General features: G+C 48.9%; 2 long non-coding RNA genes across 2 annotated transcripts; both read left to right on the forward strand.

Annotated features, from left to right (window-relative positions):
* The first annotated feature begins 11,663 nt into the window (after positions 1-11,663).
* On the forward strand, positions 11,664-21,547 carry LOC108310081. The gene is made up of 3 exons (XR_001827608.2): positions 11,664-12,555; positions 13,597-13,797; positions 21,279-21,547. It is a non-coding gene; the product is annotated as an uncharacterized LOC108310081 (long non-coding RNA).
* A 1,552-nt stretch (positions 21,548-23,099) lies between these two features.
* LOC108310082 lies at positions 23,100-26,010 on the forward strand. The gene is made up of 3 exons (XR_001827610.2): positions 23,100-24,657; positions 24,841-24,963; positions 25,811-26,010. It is a non-coding gene; the product is annotated as an uncharacterized LOC108310082 (long non-coding RNA).
* The last annotated feature ends 616 nt before the right edge of the window (positions 26,011-26,626 follow it).

Below are 26,626 nucleotides of genomic sequence, written 5' to 3' on the forward strand. Positions count from 1 at the left end.
GAGAGAGAAGTGATGGTAGCAGAGGCCATGGGACACAGATCCTCAGGCACCCACACATGAGCATCATACTTGAGTAAGTAAGGCATGATCCTCCCTATTTTAACCTAGGACCCTTTTAGAAGACGGAGAAGGTAGGAGTGGCTGAATCCGGAGGAATTCAAGCAAAGCACAAGTAAATGTAGTCTTTCCTTTAGCTGTAATTTAACTGCAAAGAAAAGGAAACCTGCCCTGGGCAAAGGAGTATGGGCCTATACTGCTATGCCAGGACCCTCTTCCCCTCCTTCCCCGGCACCTGTTCCTATGCACACTAGAACCTCACCTTAAACTTATCCCAGAAAGTTTTGGCTCTGATCCTTCTTCCACATGGTGCTTCCTTGGGCTCCATGACAGTGCTAGCCCTCTCCTGTGGAGTACCCAGACAAAGCCATCACTGTGGTGGGATTTGGTGACACTGCTTTCCTTCTGTCCTCTGCCACCTCCAGGGTCACCACACCTGATAAGTACCTCACAGCTGTCCTGCTGGTCTGGTTGCAGGGGAGTCCCATTGCTCAAACCCCTCTTTGTGGTTGCTGACTCTAAACAGCTGGCCCCTAACTTTCTCAGCTCATTGTCTTGGCAGCCTGAGTCCTCCCTATGGAAGTGCCAGCATAGCCGGTGCTTGAGTGTCTGGGCTTTTCCGTCTGTCTTCCAGGCTTGACCCTATCAAAGGTTGCCTCAGAGTCAGGTTGGGAAATTACCATGAAGCAGCCCAGCCTCAGAAATGGACAAGCCTTTCTGGAAGCCAAGACCAAGTGGAGAGACTTGCCATTGAGACAGGACCCAGTGGTCTGTCTGTCTCCTGCTGCCAGAAAGATGGCTCTCCTACATCAAACACTAGAGCAAGATGACCAGCAGCCCTAAGACCTTTCCTGGACAGATTTGGGCTGGAGGGCACAACGAGGCCTGACAGGTTCATTGTGGGTTTGCCATGTGTTCTGTACAAAGCCAGAAGCTGGGTGGGAAGGGAACCTCCCCAATTACCTGAGATGGCTTTGGCAGGGAAAGTAAAATGGGAAATGGGGCAGAAATAGACCCCCAGACTGTCATCTCAAGCCAGCTCTGGTGAGCCTGAAGTTCGGAGGCCCCTGCGCCCCCTGCTGGTCCCTCAGACAGGCACCTTTTGGCTTCCTTCTCCCCACGGGTTTTTCTGGTCCTCCTCCTTGCCTCAGTATCTGTAACAACTGCCTCACCTCTGCCTATCCCCGCCTCACTCTTTTTTAGTCCTTTCAGTTTTGTACCTAGCCTGGGGCTGCTCCCTCTCCCCTGCCATGACCTGGCTTTTTTTTTTTTGAGACGGAGTTTCACTCATGTTACCCAGGCTAGAGTGCAATGGCGCGATCTCGGCTCACCGCAACCTCCGCCTCCTGGGTTCAGGCAATTCTCCTGCCTCAGCCTCCTGAGTAGCTGGGATTACAGGCACGCACCACTATGCCCAGCTAATTTTTTTGTATTTTTAGTAGAGACGGGGTTTCACCATGGTGACCAGGATGGTCTCGATTTCTTGACCTCGTGATCCACCCGCCTCGGCCTCCCAAAGTGCTGGGATTACAGGCTTGAGCCACCGCGCCCGGCATTTTTTTTTTTGAGACAGAGTCTTGCTCTGTCACCCAGGCTGGAGCGCAGTAGCATGATCTGGGCTCACTGCAACCTCTGCTTCCCAGATTCAACCGATTCTTCTGCCTCAGCCTACCAAATAGCTGGGACTGCAGGTGCGTGCTACCATGCCTGGCTAATTTTAATATTTTTAGTAGAAACGGTGTTTAACTGTGTTGGACAGGCTGGTCTCCAACTCCTGACCTCAGGTGATCTACCCACCTTGGCCTCCCAGAGTGTTAGGATTACAGGTGTGAGCCACTGTGCCCGGCCCCAGCTTCTTCCTTTCTAACAAAAACCTGAGTCTGACCAAATCTTTCTCTCTGTCTCTCTCTCTCTCTCTTTCTCTCTCTCTCTCTCTCTCTCTCTCTCTGTAGTATATGACCCAACCTCTTGAAGGGGCCTGGGAACCCTGCTTTCCCACCTGTAGACATGCCCTTCAGGACTGTGAAAGTGGCAGCCTTCCTCTCCCTGCCTCAGCCATCACTTCAGAGCAGGCTACTGCTGCTCCCTCCCAAAGGGGCTTGCAGCCTCCAGCTCTTCCTCCTCCCCCGTCTCTAGTGCTGCAGAAACAGATATTTTATAGGGCCTCTGGGGTTGGCCCCACTTGCTTTCTCATGACAGCCCTGGTTATGCTCCAGATTGGGCTAGGAATACTCTTTCTTTCTCTTTCCAAATCCTGTCCACTTAGCAAGTTCTGAAAACTCCAGTATTCATACTCCAGCCCATCCCCGCCATGCCCTCCCCTGAGGCTCCTGCCGCCAGGCCACTGCTGTGCCATTGTCTTCTGAGTGTGTTTGTCTTCTGAGATTAGAAGCACCAAGAGGTCAACATCTTCCACTTCCCATAAGGCCAAGGGCAATGCCATGCTCCCAGTGTGCACTCAAAGCACCATTTTGAATGCTTCTCCTTTCCTAATGACCTCCTGGCCCTGTCTCAGAGCTCCTTGGGGTGTGGCTGGGCCTGCTAAGGCTGTCATTGTCAGGTCACTGCAGAAGGAGGGGAGATAAGGGGACATTTTCTAGAAAGGGTGAGAACAGAGGGAGATTGGGTGAAGGAGGGATGACCACTCAGGATGAGATCCCTGGGTGTTAGTCACCACACTAGTGGAGAATTCCATGCAGGAATTGGAAGATGTGGATCCAGGGGAACCGCCAAATCTCATAGTTGCTTTATTCTATCGTCTCTCCCCATGCCTCCCAAAGGCGGCTTTCTTCCCCAGTTCCCAGGCTCCCGCCAGATTCTAGCGTGACCTCGGGCGGCACCCAGTGCTGCTGTGGACAGCTCATTCCGCCGCGGCGGCGGCTACGACGGCTCCCAGCGGCTTGTCCCTGGCGCCGCCAGGGGGCGAATGGGGTGCCCGCAGGCTCCTAGGACTCCGGGCGCTCGGGAGAGGAGAGGCCCGGCCAGAGAAGCAGCAGCTTCCCTCTGCCGCTGCAGCCCAGCCGGGCAGCGACTTCCAGCCCCGCCCCCAGGCCCTCTTGGTGATTCTGTGCACCCAAGCCTAGGGGTGGGGGGTGGGGGGTGGGGGTGAAGGCGCCTTGCCCCCGCACAGGTGGGCGGGCCGTCGGCGCGCCTGGCTCCCAGCTCATAGAGCACTGCCCAGCGGGTCACCGAGCTCCCTTCCCGTCCCTCCGCAGCCCTCCTGGCAGCTCCGACTCTGCTCTGTGGCTACCTGGGTTTTGGGGAGGGTGACAGAGTAGGCCGCACCTGGGGCACTGCGAATGGAGGACGTTGGAATTTAAGGAGGGGACGAGGAAGACGCAGCTCTGTTTCCACTGTACCCTCTCACCCCCTGCCGTTCTCTGTGCCCTCGGGCTCCGAGTCGGGCCAGGTGCAGGGTGAGAGACCCAGGGCGAGCTGCGGGGGGGGCGCTGTGTGGCCCCAAGCCGGCCGCGTACGCGCTCTGCAACTGTTGGAGCGGGCTTCTGCCTGCTTGGACCTGAGCCGGGCCTCCACGACACAGGCCCGTTGGGCGGCACAGTGACCACAGCTGGGTTTAGGTTTAAAAGGAAAACAAAATGGTGGGGGGAGTGGGTTTACGATTGCATGCATGAACTCTCTGGGTCAGCTCTTGATGAGGACCAAATATCGGTAGGTCTCTTGGGGCTGCAGCCAACAAGCTGACAGCTGAGGACGGAGACCTGCTCCCGGGCCTTGGCACTGCTGGAGATCATTCAGCTTGAGATGCAGTTTCCACAGAAAAATTCTGTTCCTTGGAACTCGAGTGAGCCTTTATCAAAGCTGCCAGAGTTGGTGATAAATCTGTGTTTAAAAAAAAAAAATCCCCTGTGTGTCCACATATTAGCCAGTATCCACTCCAGGTAAAAATTTCTACCACTGAGTAAAAGGAAGTTAAGTTTATGTCTGGGAAGTTTTTGAAACAGCACCTCTCTGCTTGTCTGCTGTTTCAAAACTACTTGTTGCTAATCACCCACATTTTGTTTTGTTTTGTTTTGGTTTGGTTTGGTTTGGTTAGACTTGGTGAGTTTTGTTTTGTTGTTGTTGTTGTTTTCAACTTAAAGCAAGAATTAAAAGTTAATTCTGAAACTTCATGTACACTTTGGCTTCAGATCTTAACATTCAGCATAGGTTTACACACGGAGAGTGCCAGGTCTGACATATGTGTCAGTCCTTATTTTGATTCAGGGTTTGTTAGATAGATGCTCAAATCATTGAGAGAGGGAAGTCTTGGATGAGGTCGCTGAACTGTTCACCAGGGTGTCCATGAGACACTTTATAATCTAAGTGTCTTTCAGACTCTGAGATGTGGGGCTGGGTTGTAAACTCCAGACATTAAATCTGTTTAGCATCTGGAACCTGGGCCTAGGAGGCTATCTCCTCCTTAATTCATCCAGACATCAAAAGTAGATCCAGCAATTGATCCCATGTTTAGAGGTCCTCAGTGACTCTGCAGCCCCAAGGGGAGCCTCACCTCCCAGAACACAGCACTGATACTTTTCCGACAGTACAGGGGATCTACTCCAAGCCCAGCGCCACTCCCACTCCCTCTGTCCTTCAGTTCCCATGTGTGTCTCAGACTCCCTGGCCCAACGGCAAGGAGTGACCTGAAGTCCAGAGCCTCACATGACCATAAGACTCTCAGGTCTAAAGAGCAGCACTTGTTGGAGACCTGCCCCCAGCCCCCACCCTTAAGAGGCTCTGGGAATGGGGTGGGTGAATAGCCTGCGTGGCCATGGCTTCGGGCTCTGGCCTAGACCTTGCTGCCAGATTGTGTCTTCCTCAAATTTTATCATAGATGAGTGCTTACCAGGAGTGGCTTCCACAGAGCTTCCCCATTCACCCAAACCTGCCTAGAAGAGCACCCTAGCTCAGCCACCCAAACCTCACCTCTCACCCTCTTCCGGTTAGCACTGCCCTTTCGCCTTCTTATCCCTGCCAGGGACCCCTTTCTTAACAGAAGAGATCCGTAAATTGTGAGTATCCCACAGAATTTAATAGAAACCTATTTTGTGCCAGGCACCGGGCTACAGATTGGGGATACGAAAACCAACAAGAAGCAATTCCTGCCCTCCCAGAGCTCATGGTGTTTGATACGGGAATTTATTCCTTCATTCATTAATTCACTGAAATGTACATTGAGCACCTACTGTGTGCTAAGCCCTGGGGAATGCTAAGTGCTTGGGCAGACAGTGATGAAGACAAGTATAGCCCCTGCCATCCTCAGAATGCTAACATGTAGATTCATGGTCCATAGGTGACATAGACATTAATCAAACCACCTGGCAAGCAGAGAATTAAAAGCCTTGATAAAGAGAATCACAGGATGCTTTGAGCACCTGTAGAAAGGCCAGGAGACGGAAGCCCGACTGAGTGGGAGGGACCATGGGAGGCACAGGACCCAGGCATATACCTGGCAGAACCTGGCTTGGGGCTTATCTTCCTCCTGAAACAAGGCCGTAGACCCTTGAGAAGGCCCCTTCCTGTGCCCTATCCCTCATTCCCCACACAGAGGAAATCTACCAGCCCTTCTGCATGGTCCCTCGCTCTCTGAGGATGCCCAGGCCTCTCTCCTTGCTGCCTGTTGATTGGCGACAGGAGGTTCTAGTGCCCCACTAAAGTTTTCAGGCCAGCTAAGGGGTGGGACTTCAGGCTTGTGGGGCTGCTGATTCCCAGCCGTCTGTGCTCCATGGGCCATTGGAGGAGGAGCTGGGATTGGGGCATTTAATAAAAGAACTCCTAGGAGAGGAGCAAAGAGGTTTGGCACATTGACATTCACACACTTTGCCCACCCCCTAGCCTCCACTCCACCGGTTCTCTGGCTTTCTCGTTTTTAAGGCCTGGCTAGGATAAGTTCCCCACCCCTACCCCTCAGAAGAGTAGCAGGGTCTGGGCAGCAGAGCCCTGGGCCTGGGACCCATCCAACAAAACGGCCATTCCAGACGCCTGGTCCTGCCTGGCTTTGACTTCTCGTCCACTCCACACTCTAGCCTGGATCTGGGTGGGGCGAGCTGCCCTGCTTCCAGGTAAGGACTATGCCACCCATGCAGCAAAAGGCCACCCCTGGTAATACCAGTACCTGGGCAAGAGACAGCCCCTGCAAGGCCCACACACCATAGGCTGGCTCACAGAAGGCTGAGGATCCTTCTGTTCTTCCTCAGCAAGGGTATAGGACCCCTCAGCAGGGCCAGCTCCTCACCAGGGTGCCAACATTACCCACAGCTGGTGGCTGGGGGGAGGGTGCTGTGCAATGCTGGGAGCTTGACCTAGGCCTCAGCCTTGAGCAAATGTGGCCAGGGCCACCAACTAGCCTAAGTTCTTTGGGCATAGCCTCTGTCTCATGCCTTTTGATCTCACCAGGAGAGAACTCCAGTGTGGCCTGCCTGGGAATGCCAGGGTTCCTCAGCTGGCACACAAGTACCCATGCCAGTGCCGAAGGTTATCCAGCAACAACCACAACAGATGAGGCCACCTATCACCTCAGGCAGCCCTAGTCTCTGTTTTGCTTCCTTTTCTCTTTACAGATGAGGATGAGACTAGTGGGGGTGGGGTGGGATGGGTATTAACCCTTGAGTTGCTCTACATAGTTTGGCCAGAGCCTAGGAATTTGGGAAGTGCTTTATATTCTTACTTTCTTCCTGTGGCCCTGGCCTTTGCAGTTGTGGGTTTCTCAGCCTCCCCCTTTTCCTTCTTCAGACACTCCATATTCAGGGTGGCCACAACACTGGTCTGGTTGCTACTGAGACCGCAGCACAGAAAAAGGGGCCTCCTCTGCTCCCAATGTCATTGCCCATGAGCCATTTCTATGGAGAGAAAAGTTTGAGAATCCTCTTTAGAAAGCCTGAAGCATGGCACCAAGCAAAGCTATCCAAGCAAAAGTATGATCCTTGTTCTCGCTCTCCTGACTCTGCATTCATCCCACTCCATCCCTGCTCTCTAGTTACTAGAACACCCCTTGGCCTCTAGGCCAGTGCACTTGGTCCCTGGGTGGCAGGGCTGCCTGCTTGCCTGAGTTTCCCACATGGGAAGATGAAGCAAGACCTCCCCAAGCTTTTGGAAGAGGTAAGGACAGCGGCAGGACCATCTGGCACCCTAGACAGGGGGTGGGGTCCAGAAGGGGGTGACAGACCCTGCTCAGAACCTGGTGGCTACCTTTCTCCTCTCATTTGAGCTCACTGAGCTTCTCTCTAAGGTACTGTAAATGTTAAACAAATTCAGATTCTGTTAGGTTGGACAGCATTAAAGTCCCCTGGATAGATGCTGGAAACGTAGCAAGGGACAGATAATAAGAGTAATACTACCATTTACTGTTCACTTAATGTGTGTACATACATGAATTTTATTATATAGTCCTTTAAAATTAATTAGTCATTTAATCCCATTTAATTGTTTAATCCTAATAACTCTCTAAAAGATACGTGCCATTGTTGTCCCCATTTTATAGCTTATGAAACAAGGCTCAGAAAAATGAAGTCACTTGCCCAAGGTCACAAGATACAGCTAGTTGGGATTAAAATTGAGGCCTGTCTGCTTCTAGGGTTGATACCTTCCATCTCCCCTGTAAACCATACTTCTAAGCCCCTGAGCTGAGAGAGGGAGGAGCATTGAAGGAAAAGAGTGGGTGCCATGCTGGCCTCTACCCTCACTCAATTTCATTCTGTCTTCACACAAATATCTGCCAGGCCTTCGAGGTGATGACCTGAGGGTGGGGCAGTAAGGCCTCCAGATGTCAGAAAGTGGCAGCTCACCTGCTGTCAGGTTCCATATTTCTGATAGCTAACAGCCCCAGACACCTGGGTTATCTGCCTCTGTTCTCCACCGTGGGCCTAGGTAGTAATTCCAGGGATGTAGACCCCTGGAACCTGGCAGAAAGCCAGCATAAGACCAAGGACAGACCCATAAAGCCAGAGGTGCCCCCTAAGTCCAAAACCAAACACAACCACATGCACAACCACTCATTTGTTCCAGGAGCTTCCCCTACACAACAAAGCCATAAGTCCTAGAGTACCTAAGGCTTCTGCATTGTGGAGAGGGGTGGCCGTAGGGAGGGAGTGGGGTGGGGATGAGGGATACAGAATGGCTGCAAATAGAATGCCAAGCCAGCCAGACTCCAGAGCTGCCCTCCTGCCTCCAGAGGCAATCACAGACCTTCAGCAAAGAATGTAGCCCCTTGTTGAGTGTGGACACGGGGAGGGAAGGGGCTCATTATGTCCTTATAGCCACTCTAACTAAGAAGGTGCTGTTATTATCCATTTTGCAGAAAAGGAAGCTTGGGTCAATGGTTCTTAGCTGGCAGGTGGCCCCATGCGTTACTCATCTCCGGTACCACCTCCCTCAGCCCTTATCAAGTTATGACAAGGAGCCTGAGCGTGGGTAGAAGAGGAAGGGGACCTAAAATCCAGGGCTTAGGGAGGAGAGAGGCAGTCTCAGCTGTGGGAACAGCACTTGCGAACAGGAAGTCTCCCCACTCCATCTGCAGGTAAACGGTTTAATCACCACTCATTGGTCCACTCCATTTGAGCATCTGCCCCACGCAGATCTTATGTGTCAAGGTTCAGAGATAACACGGTTTCTATCCTTAGGCAGCTGCAGTGATGAGAGAGGACAGACACTTTGCAAAGCAAGTACTCAGGAGACAGCATAATGCTCACCAGATCCAGGAGCACTAGGGAACTTGGAGAGTGCAGCAGAGGGGCAGCCAACCCAGCTTGAGTCATGGAGGGGTCAGCAAAGCTCCCTGGAGGAGTCTGAAAGACAGAACAGAAATAAATGAGGCAAGAGGGATGACGGGTGTAGGGGAGGGCTTTCAGGTGGAGGGGACAAATGAACAAGGCCATGGGGAGCCTAAGGGGTGTGAGGGCTGCTGAGAAAGGTGGGCGCAGTAGGCAGAGGAAAGAGGGAAGTCATGTGGGTGGGCAGGCCAGAAATCACAGGCCTTCAAGGCAGGAGGAACCTGGGACAGCCAGACCCTCGGACAGTCTCCCTAGGCCAGCACGGCCACATCACTGTGAACTGGACTGGGAACATTCCAGCCTAATCGCAGCTCAGATCAGCCAGCTCCAGAGGCACCACACAGTGGGGCCGACCTCCACGCAGGGTGCCTGCCACGGCCTGGGTGGAGGTCGGCCCCAAAGTGTGGTGGGGCAGCAGTGGGGCTTCCAGGTCCTCAAGGATTTTCCAGACCTTTGTCTGGAGACCAGAGTTTTTTCCTCTCCAGCTTCTGAGCAACTGGGTGGGGCAGAGGTGTGGCTCTACCTGTGGGAGGAGCTGAAAAGATCCTGCCTGAGGACCAGGACTTCGGTGATCCTAGTTCTCAAGGGCCCCCTGCTCAGGCTGCTATTATCCAAAGGGCCGAGGGTCAGGATTTCAGCCCCAGCTGGGGCACAAGCCTACACTGTGGCCTTTACCAGGTCCAGCCGCGCCTGTGTCCCACAGAGCGGGAGGACACAGGCCAGGATATGGGTGCAACAGCCCCCAGCCCAGAAATGAGTGGTCAGGTGGCCAATGGGACCGCAGACTCTATTGCCGTGTAATAGTTTTTATTTATTAAGCGTCTTTCCTTATTTAATGAAACTTTTATTTTTTTAATTAAAGCTTCTATTCTATTATGCAGAGAGCAGCTTTTTTCCTAAGGGAGTGGCAGGGCATGGGGACAGATGTCTTAAATACACAACCCAATGTCACAAATTTCAACTTGACATTAAAAAGAGAGCAGAAGCCTCGTCCTTATACACTGGAGCGCATCCTCCATCTCCTCACCCCTCCCTCAACCCCCTCCCTCCTCCCCTTTCTTTCCTTGGCATAAGAAAGCAGGTCTCTGGCATTGGCAAAGAGAAAAGTTAAAGGCAGAGAATCAGTGAAAGGAAAGGAGGAGAAATCAGGCAGCCTCTAGCTAAAGGGTCCCCATCCTACCTCAGGCTAGCCAGGACACCTTGCATTCTGGTAAGGTGGGGGTGGGGTGCTGGGGATGAGATAGGGGATGGTGACTCTCCCTTGCAAGATGTCTGCTCTTCTTGTATCAGGCCCAAGGACCTGGTGTCATTATCAGCAGGACCAGGCAGGGAGGAAGGCTCCCCAGCAGACCTGGCTGACCGTCCCCTGGAAGCCGGCCAAAGTGTGCGTGGCCATGGCTCAGAGCCCTCATCAGTAACAGCACCAGCGGCCCCTGCGGCGGCAAGGGAGATCATTTATCCAGTGTTTGCTATGTGTCTGGCCCTATGCTTAAGTATTTTTCATTCATTATCTTTTTTAATCCAAACAAACCTCAGGAGAGTTTATTAATTCCATTTAACAAATGAGGCAACTGAGGCTCAGAGAATTTAAGTGACCTCCCAAGTTTACACAGTTTCCATGTGGCAGAGTCAGGATTCAAACTTGGTCTGACTGACTCCAGAGCCTGCCAGAGGGTGGGGAAAGCAGGGCTGACACTGCCCCTCCCTGACCATACCAGCTCGCCCTCAAACCTGAGGCCTTTACAGAAGTCCCTTTTGCACTCTGCAGCCCGTCTGACCTCTTCCTTCTCAAGCTGTGGTCTGCAGCTCATCCTTCCAGAGCTGGAGAGGAGGGAGGACAGGCTCAGGAAGGTTCTACTTTTTCCCTACCCTCACTCCGCTCCCCCACTTCCACCTGCCCCATAGCTGTTTAATTCCATTGTCTCAAAAATGAGGGCTGCTTGGGTTTTCATGGGGAGGAAGCAGAGAGCAGGGCCAGAACGCCTGGCACGTGGGAAAGGGCCTGAGCCGAGCTTGGCACACTGACCAGGCAGGCCCTGGCTAGCATCGTCGTCCCACACATCAGAGTAGCCATGGTCGCTTTTGTTAGCTGGAATTACTGCATTCAGGAGGGAGGAGGAAAGAAAGGAGGGGTCCCAGGCTGAGGTGGGAAAGAGAAGAGGCGCCACAAACTCCTAGGGGTGAGAATGAGCAGAGATTTGTGGCTCAGGCTGGGAAGAAAGACTTGCCAGGGCTCCATGAGTGGACTCAGCCCAGGTCCAAGCCCTGGGACTCAGTTGCCCTCTTCCCCCAGTGGTCTTATCTTCCTCCCCACTGCCTGCTCTGACTCCCTCATGGCTAGAGAGAGCAACTGGGACCAGCGGGAGCCCTGCCTGACTCCCACATTTAGAAAAAGATGTGTATTCCACCCTCAGCCCTAGAAAGATTTACACTCATCTGTTGAATCCATGAAAATATGATTTAACAGGAGCCTAGCTTCTTCCCAGGCAGCCACTGATCTGCTCCCTCCTTCACCTCCTAGGAGCACAGGCTTTTGAGTCAAAGAAACTTGGCTTCAAATCCTGACTCCTCTGCTTTTTAACTGTGGGACCCTAAGCAAGTTAGTTTGCCTCTCTGGGTCTTGGGTTCCCAAACTGGCAGAATCCTGTGTTAAAGGAGCGAATAAAAGAATATATAATAACACTAATGTTTGTTTAGTGCCCATTATGTGGCAGGATGTCTCCTGTATTATCTCACTAAGTCCCCCTAAACATTCTATTAGGTTGGTGTTATTATTATTGCTCCTATTTTATAGGCAAGAAAACTGAGGCTTAGGTGAAGTAATTTGCTAAAGCTGGCAAGCCTTAGAGCTGGAATAAGTGACCAGCACCCAGATAACATAGGTCATGCTCTCAGCTCCCCTGATGTGCTGATGGCCGGTGCCTCTGGTCACCCAGAACCACGGGCTTGCTCCCTAGCCCACCCAGAATGCTGACCCCAAGGACTCATGCCAGAATCCCTTCATCCCAGGTCTTTTCGAACACATGGCAACTTCTGGCCACCTCCCTAAAATTGGTCCTCTTCCCCCAGGGCTGGGGCCAGGGTTAGGGCTGGGACTTGACATTGTATTTGTATGTGTCCAGGTAACATGAGTGGGGGCAGTAGACCCCAGGAGGAGCCTATGTACTTGGGGTATGTTTGTTTTTAATCTTCTCGCATCTGTCCACTTGACTGGGCCAGAAGAGCCTGAGGATCCATTGGGTCATCACAGCCTTCCCCAGGGGTGGTTGCTTTAAGGGAGGGATTTTCTTGAATAGCTTCTCTTCCTTCTCCTTCAGCTCCTGGTCCACAAGTCACTTGCTCAGGGAATGTCCTAGACCAGGCCCTGGCCCCTATCACAGTTAAAATAAATGCAGTTTCTCCCCATGTTTCTTTGATAACCATCTCGCCTCGTGCCCCAACCCCATGTGCTTCTTGTGAACAGGAACAAGATGACGCTGTTCACCACCATCCCCAGGGCCTTGTACAGCACCTGACATATGCGTGTTAAACAAAGGAATGAGCTAATGGGCTTGCCTGGGCCCACAGTGTCCCAGGAAGGCTGAGAGGCGGCAGGAGGATATCCTCAGCAGTGATTGCAGCAGAGGCAGATCTAACCTTTGTCACCAGGAGAGAGGAACAGGCCCTACCAGCCTCAGTTTCCAGGACCAGTTCATAAGAGAAATCAAACTGGAGAACTGCCAAGGGGCCGGTACCAATGGAATGTCCTCTCAACCCCAGACCCCTCACCTCAGCTGGCACCTGCCTGGAGCATTTGGGCTACAGCCTCAGTGAAGGCTCTTTCTCTAACAGCAGCAGCAGCAATAACAGTAATGACGAATATTCCCAGAGTGTGTACTGGGTCCCTGGCCCTGGGCTAAGCACCTGTCATACATTCTCAGAACCCTCACAATGGCTTTAGAAGATAAATGCCATGTTCATCCCCATTTTGCAGATGATGAGAAGACAAGCTCAGAACGGCTGATGCGCGCAAAGTTGCCCCAGCACATGAGAGGACAATGAGATCATGAAGCCAAGTGACCAGAGCCCAGACCAGATGCCTTAACCCCAAATCTCTTCTGCCTCTGGGGCATGCCTCTCTAATGTGATAGTCTGGGCCAGGTGCAGCCTGCTAAGTGGGCCTACCTGAATTCACACATGCTGAATTCTCAGGGACCAGAAGCCCACCTCCGCCCGCATTGCTCAATAGGGCACTCGTTAATTTATCATGTTGACAGATACTTACTGCACACCTACTATGTGCTAGACACTGTACTAGGCACCAAGGACAAATTGATGAACAAAACTAAACCCAGTCCCCGCTCTCACAGAGAGTATATTCTAGTGGAAAATCATCAAACAAATGTGTCCAATTACAAACAGATACATGCAAAGAAGGAAAACTAGAGCCAGCTCTGAGGCAGAACAACAGGGAAGGCATAATTTAGACTGGGGGGCCAGGGAAGTCCTTTCAGAGGTGACATTTATACACTAACACAACCGATCAATCAGCCAATTGATTAATCCAAGCTAGAGAGGCGGCAGGGTTCCACCTGCTGTGACTTGCGGAGTGAAGAGGTTTCCCCTTGATTTTCCCCCCAGATCAAGGGGAAAAAAAGGGCTGCAGTCCACGGCCATTTTTGCCGTTTGCTAAGGGAAGTGTCCCTGAGATTCCAGATTCCTGTGGCCTCAGAGTAAAGGGTGAGGGAAAGTATAATCTGACTTGGTTTTTTGTTTCTCTTGGATAAAACAGGAAGGGTAGGGTTCCTCCACGCCCAGATCAGTGATTGAGCCGCTAGCCCCGGGCCTCTCTCCCCGCACTCAGAAATGTGATGCTCTGTCGCCACCTGGTGGACATAATAGACGATGCTGGGACGGCCCAGCCTCCCGCGTCTGTAGGATCCAGAAAGCGGCTTTCTTCAGGCGGAGGCTAATAAGGAGGCAATAGGTTTGGGTAAGTTCCTGGCAGGGGGCGGGGGTGGGAGAAGGAGCGAGGGTGGATGGGGGAACTGCTGCTTGAAAGTCAACTGACTGGAGAACGACAATGGCCCCATTGTGTCCGGGGCCTTGACCTTGATTTCCTGCCACTCTCATCTCCGGAGTGGCATCACCCGGGTCTGATTGGCCGGGAGTCCGCTCCGTGACAATGGGCGGGCCCCCGGACTGGACACTCGGCCTTGGGCTCCCCCCCAAGGCCGGGACGCCTGGCTAGCCAGTACCCCAGGAGACCCAGGGAAGGGGGATGGGGCAAGGGGCCGACGCCTCTCAGAAGTCGTTTCCTCCTTCCTCTCTACCATCCAAGTGTGGGGCAGGCCGGGCGCGGGGGCTCATGCCTGTATTCCCAACACTTTGGGAGGTCTAGGCGGATGGATCACTTGAGTTCAGGAGTTGCAGACAGGGCTGGTCAACATGGTGAAACCCCGTCTCTAATAATGAAAAAAAAAAAAAAAAAAATTAGCCGGGCATTGTGGCACCTGTGTGTAATCTCAGCTACTTGGGAGGCTGAGGCAGGAGAATCGCTAGAACCCGGGAGGGGGAGGCTGCAGTGAGCTGAGATCGCAACGCTGCACTCCAGCTTGGGCGACAAAAAAAAAAAACTTTGTCTCAAAAAAAAAAAAAAGTGGGGCAGGTACAGGGCTCCCTTTGAAAGGCTGTGCAGCCTATTGGTCAAGGTCTGGGATCTGCAGTGTGTGAAGTGTGGCCCCAAATTAGTTCTGGGTTCCTTGGACACAGTCTTTAAAAGAAATGTCACAGGCATGGTTACACATTCCCACTGTAAAAAAACAAAAATGCCCAATACAGTGAAAAGCTGAAGCTCCCCACCTTGATCACCCTTCCTCAGGTACCTACTGTTGTTAGTTGAATGTGTCAGTGTGTACACTGACCTCATTCAATGTATTTATATGCGAGTGTATACAAATGAAAATGTGTAATTTGTTGTTACCCTGTGGGCCTCAGTTTTCTAATCTGAAAATTGGGATGACAAAGATAGTAAACTGTAGAGTTCCTGAAAAGGTTGCCTGAAATACTTCGTGTGGCGTGTGTAGCACTGCTCTTGGCACACCGTGTTTGCTATCATTGTTGTCATCATCACCATCTTTATCGTCATTAACATTGGGCATTCCTGAGGTCTGGCTAGACATTCTTCGCAACCTTTACTCCACCTTCTCCTTCCTCCCTCCTCACAGACTGATAAAAACCTGTGTTCCCTAATGCCTATGTTTTTTGAAGAAGCTATAAAGAGCATCTGGTGTTTTCTGCATGCTCTCCCCTTCCCTCCAGGTCCCTCACTCCATCCCCTTCCTTTCCCTCCTATATTTGACCTAGATGCAACCACTCACCCCACTGCGGAGAGAGAGAACCTTCCCCTTCTCAGCCAGGAAAAGATGTCTGTGGCATAAATGGTGCTGCTGGACCCACAGTGACACTACATAAAGGCTGTCCCTAGGTAGGAGTAGAGCTAGTGGCTGAGGGGGAGGAGGAGGGCTCTAAAAGAGGCCACCTGTGGACAGGTAAGCATCAGAGCACCCTAGGGTGCAGCCACGGGCAAATCATCCCACCTTTCTGAGACTCAGCTTCCTCACCTGTACAATGGGGCTACTAAAAATAGCTACTGCATTCAATTGCTATGAGGATGCCTGAAAAGGGAACTGGCATTGAGAAAGCCCCTAATAAATAGTTATTATTATGTTCTAAAACAAAGTGTCATGTTTATTTAGCATTTTAAGTTTGCAAAGGAAATTACCAACATCTTTCTTTTTTCAAAAACAAAAAAAAAGAGCTAGTCTTTGCACCATGGGGAAGAAAGTTTGGTTTTCATGTATAAGTCTCAGAAGAAAGGTCGATGCCTTTCCGTGGGCCTCTGTGGAAGCATCCAGATGCCACTTCCTAGAGGTGTTGCTGGTTCTTCTGTATTGTCTGTGTTTTGCCATATTTTAAAATTATGTATATGTGTAGGCATATATTTGCTGAACAATTTGCAGGTAACTTGTAGACACTTTGACACTTTACCTCTAAAATTTTAACATATACCACCTAAAAATGTATGGACATGTGATAAGCATATATTATCACACCTAAGAAAGTTGACAATAATTCCCAAATGTCATCTAATGCCCATCCATTTGCAATTTCCCCAGTTTAAAGAAAAAGGCCTCCTATAGTTTTTTCCCTGTTATATTTCTAAACTTTTGATTTTGAAATAATTGTACATTCATAGGAAGTTGCAAAAATAATAGTCTCCTGTACCCTTCCCCCAGTTTCCCCCAATAGTGACATCTTATTACTTAAAAGTAATTTTAGTTTTTGCCATTGAAGGTAATGGTAAAAACCACAATTACTTTTGCACCAACCTAATATATAGCTGCAGTACAACATCAAAACCAGGAAACTGACATTGTTGGTACATTATTATCAACTAGACTACAGACACTGTTTGGTTTCCACCTGCATTCATTTACGCATGTGGGTGTGTGTTTATCTGTGCTGTTTTATCCCATGTGTAGATTCATGTAACTACCACAACCAAGATAGATAGCTGTTACATCACCACAGAACTTGCTGGTGACAGCTCTTTGCATTCACATCCACTCCCACTTCATTCCTCCTTGTCCCTCTTTCTATCCCCTGGCAACCATGAATGTGTTTTCCATCTCTGTACTTTTGTCATTTTGAGATTGTTATATACAGGAAATCCCATAGTATCTAACATTTTTATATTGAATTTTTCCACAAAGCAGAACACCCTCAAGGTCCCTCAAAGTTGTTGCACACATTACCAATAGTTCATTCCTTTTTATATGGCTGTACCACTGTTTATAGTTTATACATTTACCAGTTGAAAGACATTTGAATTGTTTCCAGGTGTTGACATTATAAATAAAGTCACTATAACATTTGTGTACAGGTTTTTCTGTGAACAGAAGTGTCATTTCACTGTGGGAAAATACCTACATGTGGGATTGCTGGGTTATATGGTAAGGGTATATTTATGAGAAACAGCCAAATTCATGTAAACTGACTGTACAAATTTTGCATTCCCACCAGCAGTGTGAGAGTTGCAGTTTCTCTGCATCCCTGCCAGCACTGGATATTACCACTTCTTTTGTTTTTGTTTTTAGGATTTTAGCCCTGCCCCCCATAGGTGTGTAATGGTACCCCACTTTTTTTGGCGGAGTTTCACTCTGTTGCACAGGCTGGAGTGCAGTGGTGCAATCTTGGCTCACTGCAACCTCCACCTCCTGTGTTCAAGTGATTCTCCTGCCTCAGCCTCTTGAATAGCTGGGACTACAGGTGTGTGTCACCACGCATGGCTAAATTTTGTATTTTTAGTAGACTGGGTTTTACCATGTTGCATGTTGGCCAGGCCAGTCTCACCCACATGACTTTTAAAACATAAATAAGACCAAGTCATAAATCTCTTTTTTTTTTTTTCTGAGACAGAGTTTTGCTCTGCTGCCCAGGCTGGAGTGCAGTCGTGTGATCACAATTCATTGCAGCCTTCACTTCTTGTGCTCAAGTGATCCTCCCGCCTCCACCTCCCAAGTACCTGGGACACAGACATGTGCCACCATGCCCAGCTAATTTTCTTTTTTGTAGAGATTTAAAAATTGCCACTCACTGTGTTGCCCAGGTTGGTCTTAAACTCCTGGCTTCAAGCAATCCTCCTCCCTTGGCGCTTCAAAGTGCTGGGATTATAGGTGTGAGCCAAGGCACCCAACCATATTGCACATTTCTAAGACAATCTTTTAAACTGTAGGATCTATGTTTTTCTAAAATGAATTTTTTTCCTTTTTTTTTTTTTTTTTTTTTTTTTTTTTTGAGACAGAGTTTTGCTCTGCTGCCCAGGCTGGAGTGCAGTCGTGTGATCACAGCTCACTGCAGCCTTGACCTCCTGGGTTCAAATGATCCTCCCACCTCAGCCTCTCAGCCTCACAACTAGCTGGGACTACAGGTGCACACTGTCACACCCACCTAATTTTGGGGTTTTGGGGTTGTTGGAATTTTTTAGAGATGGGGTTTCTCCATGCTGCCCAGGTGTGTCTCAAACTCCTGACCTCAAGCAATTTGCCCACCTCAGCCTCCCGAAGTGCTGGGACTATAGGCATGAACCACTGTGCCCTGCCCATAACCTTTCTTAAAAACTTCTAGTGGCTTCCCATCACCCTCAGAATAAAATTCAAACTCAGAGGGCCTGCCAGACCATCTCTTCTGATCTCTTATGCCTCTGCCCCTTACTCCACTCCAGCCACAGTGACTTCCTTGTTTTTCTAATACCTTAAGCTTGTTCCTCCCTCAGCCTTTCACCTGCAGTTCCCTCTGCCCAGAATGTTCTTGCCCTGGGTATCCACGTGGCTCAGTTCCTCATTTCATTATCTGTCTAATGAGAAATAAATAGCTCCTCAGAGGCCTTCCCTGGTGGTCAAAATGAGCCCCCGTCCCTGCAGTCACCCTCGGTTCACTTATCCTGTTTTATTTTCTTCATAGCACTTATCTCTCCTTGATATGATATTATATCAACTGTTGACTTGTGATCTGTCTCCCCATGAGGACAGGGCTTGGCTTTTTGATGACTATCTCCAGTGCTTAACACAGTGCTTGGCATACAGGAGCCAATAATAAATATTTGTGGAATGAATGTGTATGGGAAACCTCTTGTGACCCTCCTGTCATCCTTTCAGCCCACCTTTTACTCGGCCATCACTGGCAACCAGCTTGGAGCAGGTGAAAGCAGTGACACTCAGCTGCTCCACAGGGCTCTGATCTTGCCTTCTGCCGGGGCTCCTCTCTGGACTCGAATGCTGCAACCTGGACATCTGAGGATGTTAACCCCTTGGGGGTAACACCAGGCCCTTCGTGCCTGGAGTTCGTGGATATAGGCTTTTTTCTCTGACACTCAGTGGACAACTAGGAGGTGCACACCATGCTGCTCCTCATCACATCCCAGCCGAGTCAAGCCGCAGCTGCCCACAGTGGAGACCAGCTCTATAACACACCATGGCACTGGCTTGCCTTCATTCCTACTTCATTCTCCCGTCCCCTACTCCTGCTCCCTGGGATCATGTCCTGAATTAACTTGCAAACGTGCTTTTTCTCTGCTTTCTCTACCTGTAAGGAGGTAGAAGGGCTAGAGAAGAGTCCAGGTTAAATTAGAACAAATAGATGAAACTTACAGACTAGCATGAGAAATTAATACAAACAAAACAAAATTTAAATAACTACAGGTAAAGCGGTGGGCTTTTCAACAAATGGTGTTGGAATAATTGAATATCCATATGGAATGCAATGCATCTCAATCCCTACTTCATACCATACTCAAAATAAATCAAAGAACTAATTTTTAAAAAACTGCTGGGCGCAGTGGCTCACGCCTGTAATCCCAGCACTTTGCAAGGCCGAGGCGTGCAGATCACCTGAGGTCGGGAGTTCGAGACCAGCCTGACGAACACAGAGAAACCCCATCTCTACTAAAAATACAAAATTAGCCAGGTGTGGTGGCACATGCCTGTAATCCCAGCTACTCAGGAGACTGAGGCAGGTGAATCGCTTGAACCCGGGAGGCAGAGGTTGCGGTGAGCCAAGATCGTGCCATTGCACTCCAGCCCAGGCAACAAGAGTGAAACTGTGTCTCAAAAAAAAAAAAAAAAAAAGCCTATAAAACTTCTGGAAGAAGGAAGAAATTCTTCATGACCATGGGGTAGGCAGAGATCATAGAAAGAACTTCCTATAAAAGGAGGGAAAAGATAGCATTTAAAAGATAACTAGGAGAAGGTTTTGTAATACATATTTTTGACAAAAGATTTCTATGTGGAACATATAAAGAAATTTTTTTTGGTTGCGGGGGAGTGGAATTTCCCTCTTGTTGCCCAGGCGGAGTGCCAAGGTACAGTCTGGGCTCACTGCAACCTCCACCTCCCAGGTTCAAGCAATTCTCCTGCGTCAACCTCCCTAGTAGTTGGGATTACAGACGCCCGCCACCATGCCTCACTAATTCTTTTTTTTTTTTTTTTTTGAGATAGAGTCTCGCACTGTTACCCTGGCTAGACTGCAGTGGCACAGTCTCAGCTCACTGTAATCTCTGCCTCCCAGGTTCAAGTGATTCTCCTTGCCTCAGCCTCCCAAGTAGCTGGGATTAGAATGCACCTACCACCACACCCAGCTAATTATTTTTTTGTATTTTTAGTAGAGACAGGGTTTCACTATGTTGGCCAGACTGGTCTGAAACTCCTGATCTCGTGATTCGCCTACTTCAGCCTCCCAAAGTACTGGGATTACAGGTGTGAGCCACTGCACCCAGCCTAATTTTGTATTTTTAGTAGAGATGGGATTTCTCCATGTTGGTCAGGCTGGTCTTGAACTCCTGACCTCAGGTGATCTGCCTGCCTCAGTCTCCCAAAGTACTGGAATTATAGGCATGAGCCACTGCACCCAGCCTAAAGAAATCTTATAACTCAATAATAAGACCCCAACCAAAATAAAATATGGGCAAAAAAATTTAACAAATACCTCAAAAAGAAGATATACAAACATCTAATAAACACACAAAAAGTTGCTCAACATTATTAGCCATTAGAGAAATGTAAATTAAAATCACAATGAGATAACATCACACACTCATTAGCATGGCTAAACTTTTTTTCTTTTTTTTTTTTTTGAGATGGAGTTTCGCTCTGTCCCCTAGGTGGAGTGCAATGGCAAGATCTCAGGTCACTGCAACCTCTGCCTCTGGGATTCAAGCAATTCTCCTGCCTCAGTCTCCTGAGTAGCTGGGATTGCAGGTGCCCACCACCAAGCCCAACTAATTTTTTGTATTTTTAGTAGAGATGGGGTTTCACCATGTTGGCTAGGCTGGTCTTGAACTCCTGACCTCAGGTGATCCGCCCACCTTTGCCTCCCAAAGTGCTAGAATTACAGGCAGGAGCCACTGTGCCCGGCGGAATGGCTAAACTTTAAGAGATTAGTAATAACAAGTATTGGTGATGATATGGAACACCTGGAACTCTCATACATTGCAGGCAGGAGTGTGAACTGGAACAATTACTTGGAAAAAAGTTTGGTGGTATCTTATAAAGTTAAAAATACACTTACCAATGCCCAGCAATCTCCATTATAGGTATGGTTTGGATGTGATTTGTCTGTGCTAATACTCATGTTCAAGTTTGCTTGCCAGTTCTGTGCACTGGGGAGGTAGGACCTAGTGGGAGGTGCGTGGATCATAGAGGTGAATCCCTTATGAATAGGTTGGTGCTGTTGTCCTAGTAATGAGTGGGTTTGTTGTTGTTATTGTTGTTGTTCTCAAGAGACTGGATCAATTCTCAAGGAATGTATTAGTTCCTGAGCAAGGGGTTGTAATAAAGTGAAGTTTCTCCTCCTGTTTAATCTCTCTTTGCATACGTCTGCTTCCCCTTTAACCTTTTCTGTCATGTTTTGACCCAGCACAAAAGCCCTTGCTAGAAGCCAAGTGGATGCCGCCACCATTTGAACTTCCCAGTCTGCAGAACTGTGAGCTCTACCTCTTTATAAATTACCTATTTCAAGTATTCTGTTACAACAATGCCAAATGAACTAAGGCAAGTATTTATCCAAAGGAAATAAAAATATATGTCTGCACAAAGATTAGTACATGAAAATGTCGGAGCAGCTTTCTTCATAATAGCCAAAAAGTGGAAATAGCCCAAGTGTCCATCAACAAGTAAACAGATAAATTGTGGTATATTCATACAATGGCTTACTATTCGGTAGCAAAAAAGAACAGCCGGGCACGGTGGCTCATGCCTGTAATCCCAGCACTTTGAGAGGCTGAGGTGGGCATATCACAAGGTCAGGAGATGGAGACCCCACCCTGGCCAACATGGTGAAACCCCCTCTCTACTAAAAATACAAAAATTAGCCGGGTGTGGTATTGCGTGCCTGTAATCCCAGCTACTCAGGAGGCTGAGGCAGAATTGCTTGAACCGGGGAGTCAGAGGTTGCAGTGAGCTGAGATTGTGCCACTGCACTCCAGCCTGGCGACAGAGTGGGACTCAATCTAAAAAAAAAAAAAAAAGAAAGAAAGAACTAAGTAGTGATAAGTGCTACAACATGAATAAACCTCAAAAACTTTATACTGAGTGAAAGACGCCAGATAGAAGCGTGCATAGCATATTATTACATTTAAATGAAGTTCTAGAACAAACAAACCTATTTTTGATTGGCTGGCCTTGAAAAGGTGACATTTGAGCAAGACCTGGATGTCAAGAGGGAGCCAGCCATGGAAAGATCGAGGGAGAGGCATTCCAGGCAAAGGGCACTACAGGAACAAAGGCCCCATGAGGAAAGAGCTTGGTGAGCTTGGGAACAGTCAGCAGGCAGCAGTGACTGAGTGAAGTGGGCGGGGCAGAGAATGGTGGGGAAAGGTTGGAGAGGTGTATGGGAGCCAGATCATGCCGAGCCTTATCAGCCCTGATAAAGTTTTAGAATTTGATATGAATAAAATGCAAATCCCTTGTAGTTTTGTGGGGCAGAAACATATAAGCAAATAAAGGCAATTCAGGATCATGGGTGATATGTTTGGGGAGTGTACAGGGAAAGAGGAAGAGTGCGCAGTTTTACCTAGGGACACCTGAGAAGGCTTCCCAGAGGAAGTAACATTTCAGCTGAGACTGGAAGAGTAGCAGAGGGGAAGGGTCATTCTGCTGGAGGGTACCGTGCCTATAGAAGCAGAGAGACATGCAGCCTCATGGAACATTCAGCGACCTCAGCATACTATAAGCCTAGTTGGAGTTTTCCCAACTAGGAGAGGGAGTGGCAGGAGATCTGAGGCTGAAGAGAGAGGCTTTGAATGCTTTGTCAGACATGATCCTGCAGGGCATGGGAAACCCCTGCAGAATTTAAAGTCAGGAAGTAAGGAAGTATCAGGGCAGGCTGACACTTCAGATCAAGACCTCCAGACTGGCAGGAAAAAAGCAAGGCCACTGGTTCTGGTGTGAGATAATGGGGGACTGGGCCTGGGACTAAGCAGGGATGGGCGGGGCAGGGAGTAGAGCCAAACTGCTAAACGGTGACTGGGGCTGTCCTGGTTGAGGCAAAGCTCTCCAGAGCTTGAGGCCCCAGAGGGCCATAAATGCTAGCTTTCATGTGCATCTGCTCCCTTGGCAGGCTTGTCACACCTGAAGACTCCTAGGCCCTGGCTCCCAGGGTTTCAGAAGCAGTGGGTCTAGGATGAAGCCCAGGAATCTGCATACACATAAAGTGAAACTCTCTCTATTCTGATGCAGGCGCACTCCACAATTTCCAGGCTGCCAGTGTGGCTGGGGAAGGGGCAGGACAAGCACACTCATCTGGACTGTGTCTGAAGCAGCTCAGAGAATCAGACAAAGGTGGCATCTAAAATAAGGACCCGGATGCGATGGGAGCAAAGGTAATATGTGTCTCCACTGCTGCAGCTGAAGAACTGCGGTAGAGTGGCCCTGGTCATCATGCAGAAAAATGATTCCTGATCACCAGTCCAAGGAACCACAGAAAGAAGAGATGGGGCCACAACTGGAACATAGATCTGAGATCTGCCTTTTAATTTGTACCTTCTCCTAGGGTGAAGACAGGGAGGCAGGAAGGGGATTACTGGGGGCTGCAGTAAAGAACAAGCTCTGTGCAAAGGAAGCCTCTCTTACTATGCAGCATCTCACCTAATTAACCCTCACAACAGCTCTATGTGGTTGGTCCTATTATTATTCCCATTTTATAGATGGGGAAACTGAGACTCAAAAATGTTGAGTAAGTAGTGCTGCGTCCCAAGATGAGGACAAAGGGGAACCATGGCTGGAACACAGGCCTCTGGACACTCCAAATCATAGCATTGCCCTGTGATTCTGCCACGTTTTGACCCAGCACAAAAGCTCTCGCTAGAAGCCAAGTGGATGCTGCCACCATTTGAACTTCCCAGTCTGCAGAACTGTGAGCTCTACCTCTTTATAAATTACCTATCTCAAGTATTCTGTTACAAGAACACCAAATGGACTAAGGTAAGTATTTATCCAAAGGAAATAAAAATGTATGTCTGCTTCCCCTTCAGTAGGAAAAGTCACTTCATCTCTTAACCTTAAATGATCTTCCAAGCAAGAGGAGGGGAGAGGGGGAGTATAAGGTTTTTTTCTGTCCCATCTTTTTCAGAAGGTATCTAAGTCCTTCCTGTGTATGTCTTCTAAAGACACGGTACCAGGACCTAGAAAGGCTGAGATTTAGAGCCTCATGGTTCAAACTGAGTTGTAGGGTCCTAGCCAGGAGTACTTGCCTGGATCTTCTAAGAATCTCACAACAGTGCCACATGCCTCAGCTTTACCCAAGCAACAGAAGGAGGTGGTGGAGGTGGCGGCAGCAGCAGCAGCAGCAGCAGTGGCAGCAAATCTGTCCCCAGTGCACTACAGTACTGTTTTGCTATGATGAAATACACATGGCATATGGCTACAAAGTTACTATCTTGAGAGTGGATAGAAATGGGATTTTTCATGTGCCAGATTTCACTTCCCTTTCTGAAACAATTCTTGTAGTAAACAGAGGTTTTTGATCTTGCTAAGATCAAGAGGATGGGAATTCCTTTATACTTTTAAAGTAAGACTATTGTCTTGTAGCGTTTCAGTCTGTTGATGGTGCAAATGTTTTTTAACATTGATGCTATTCTGCGTTCCTCCCTCTTTCCTTCCAAAGGCCATGACAGGAAGAGGAGCTGCCAACACCAGATGACCAACTCCTTTCCAGTTACAGACCACCCCGGTGATGAGACCTCCATATGTTGTCTGATGGCCACAGTTCCTTGGCAAATGGGTGGGGAAGAGGAAAGGTTTGTTGAGTGTTGGAGGCCATAGGGTGGAGGAGGCCAGGAAAGACCAGAAAGCACACAGGACGTGACTTTCAGGAGGAGAATTATTTTGAACCATTTCTTGTGTGCTGACAGCATAATGATCATTATCAGGGTCTCAGATGTAACATGAAGCCTGCCCTGAAGTTAAATTTTCCTTTTCAGAGAAGCGTGGCCTGTCAGCCCACCATCGGATGGTTCCACACTGACCTCCTCCATGGCTTGGGGGTTGGAGTGCCCCAGCTGCTGCCGCCCTGGTAGCTTTCATTAAAGGCCTTTGCTTTTTTGGTAAATAAGGGCCCCATTTTTCTATCTTAGTCTTTGAAAATTAACCTGAGAAACACTTTGTGTAAGTATCATAGATGTATATGCAGTTTTCTACCCATGATGTATATTTAGTTTCTGGTTTGTTTGTTTTTGTTTGTTTTTTGAGATAGAGTTCCCAGGCTGGAGTGCAGTGGCACAATCTTGGTTCATTACAACCTCTGCCTCGCAGGCTCAAGTGATTCTTCTGCCTCAGCCTCCCGAGTAGCTAGCATTACAGGTGTGCATCACCACGCCCAGCTAATTTTTGTATTTTCAGTAAAGACGGGGTCTCACCATGTTGGGCAGGCTGGTCTTCAACTCCTGACCTCAAATGATCCACTACCTTGGCCTCCTAAAGTACTGGGATTACAGGCAAGCCCCACTGCACTCAGCCAGCTAGTTTCAAGATGGCTATCTGGAATTCTACCTCCCTAGGAACCCTCCTGGTCACAGCATGAGCTCTAACAGACAGGCAGATCTGTGGCCTGAGTTATGTTTTGGTTTGGCTTTCACAGTATTTTGAAATTGGTTTTGATGTCAATATCCTGTTTGCTGGCTTTTCTTGAAAAATCAGAAAACTTGACCACATTGAGCTACATTCCTGAGTGTCAAGTGGCTGGATCTGAATGAGTTGTTGCTCCCTTTGCACAGAGCTTGTCATCTGATATACCACAGTCCCTACCACTCCCCAACATCCACACCCCAAGAGAAAGTATGAGCTAAAAGGCAGATATAGATATAGGTGTTCCAGTCTTGACCCTACCACTCATTTCCTGTGGCTCCTTGAACAGGTGTCTACATCTCTCTAAAGGCTGTTGTTAGTCCTTAGGAAGAAGAGAATAATGAGATGATGTATGCAGAGCACTGGCAGAAAGCCTAGCATAGAGGAATCTGAAGATTCACCATGCATGCTTCCTGGTGTATAGTACTAGTCCTTGTCAGTGACACAGAGACTTGAAGACTGTATATAAATGGACACACCTACTAGAATGTAAGCTTCATATAAACAAAGACTTTTTTAAAAATCTGTTTTGCGACCATCCTGGTCAACATGGTGAAACCCTGTCTCTACTAAAAATACAAAAAATTAGCTGGGCATGGTGGTGCGTGCCTGTAATCCCAGCTACTCAGGAGGCTGAGGCAGGAGAATTGCCTGAACCCAGGAGGCGGAGGTTGCGGTGAGCCGAGATCGCGCCATTGCACTCCAGCCTGGGTAACAAGAGCGAAACTCCGTCTCAAAAAAAAAAAAAAAAAATCTGTTTTGCTTATTTCTATATCCCCAAGGCCTAGTACAGTCCCTAGCACATGGTAGGCTGTAGGCCTTCAGTAAATGTGTTGAATGAATATGTGGATTTAATATTTCCCTGACTTCTTATTCTTCTTAGATCATGTGCAAGTCATCGGTCCATTTAAAAAATATATATGCAAATAGACTTATAAGCTGATTATTTTTAATTTATATGTGTTGAATTTCTTTTCTTTCTTTCTTTCTTTTTCTTTTTGAGACGAACTTTAGCTCTTGTTGCCCAGGCTGGAGTGCAATGGCACAACTTCAGCTCACTGCAACCTCTGCCTCCCCCGTTCAATCGATTCTCCTGCCTCAGCCTCCCGAGTATCTGGGACTACAGGCATGCACCACCATGCC

This window comes from Cebus imitator, unplaced genomic scaffold, assembly GCF_001604975.1.
Source record: "Cebus imitator isolate Cc_AM_T3 unplaced genomic scaffold, Cebus_imitator-1.0 Scaffold101, whole genome shotgun sequence".
Lineage (NCBI taxonomy): Eukaryota > Metazoa > Chordata > Mammalia > Primates > Cebidae > Cebus > Cebus imitator.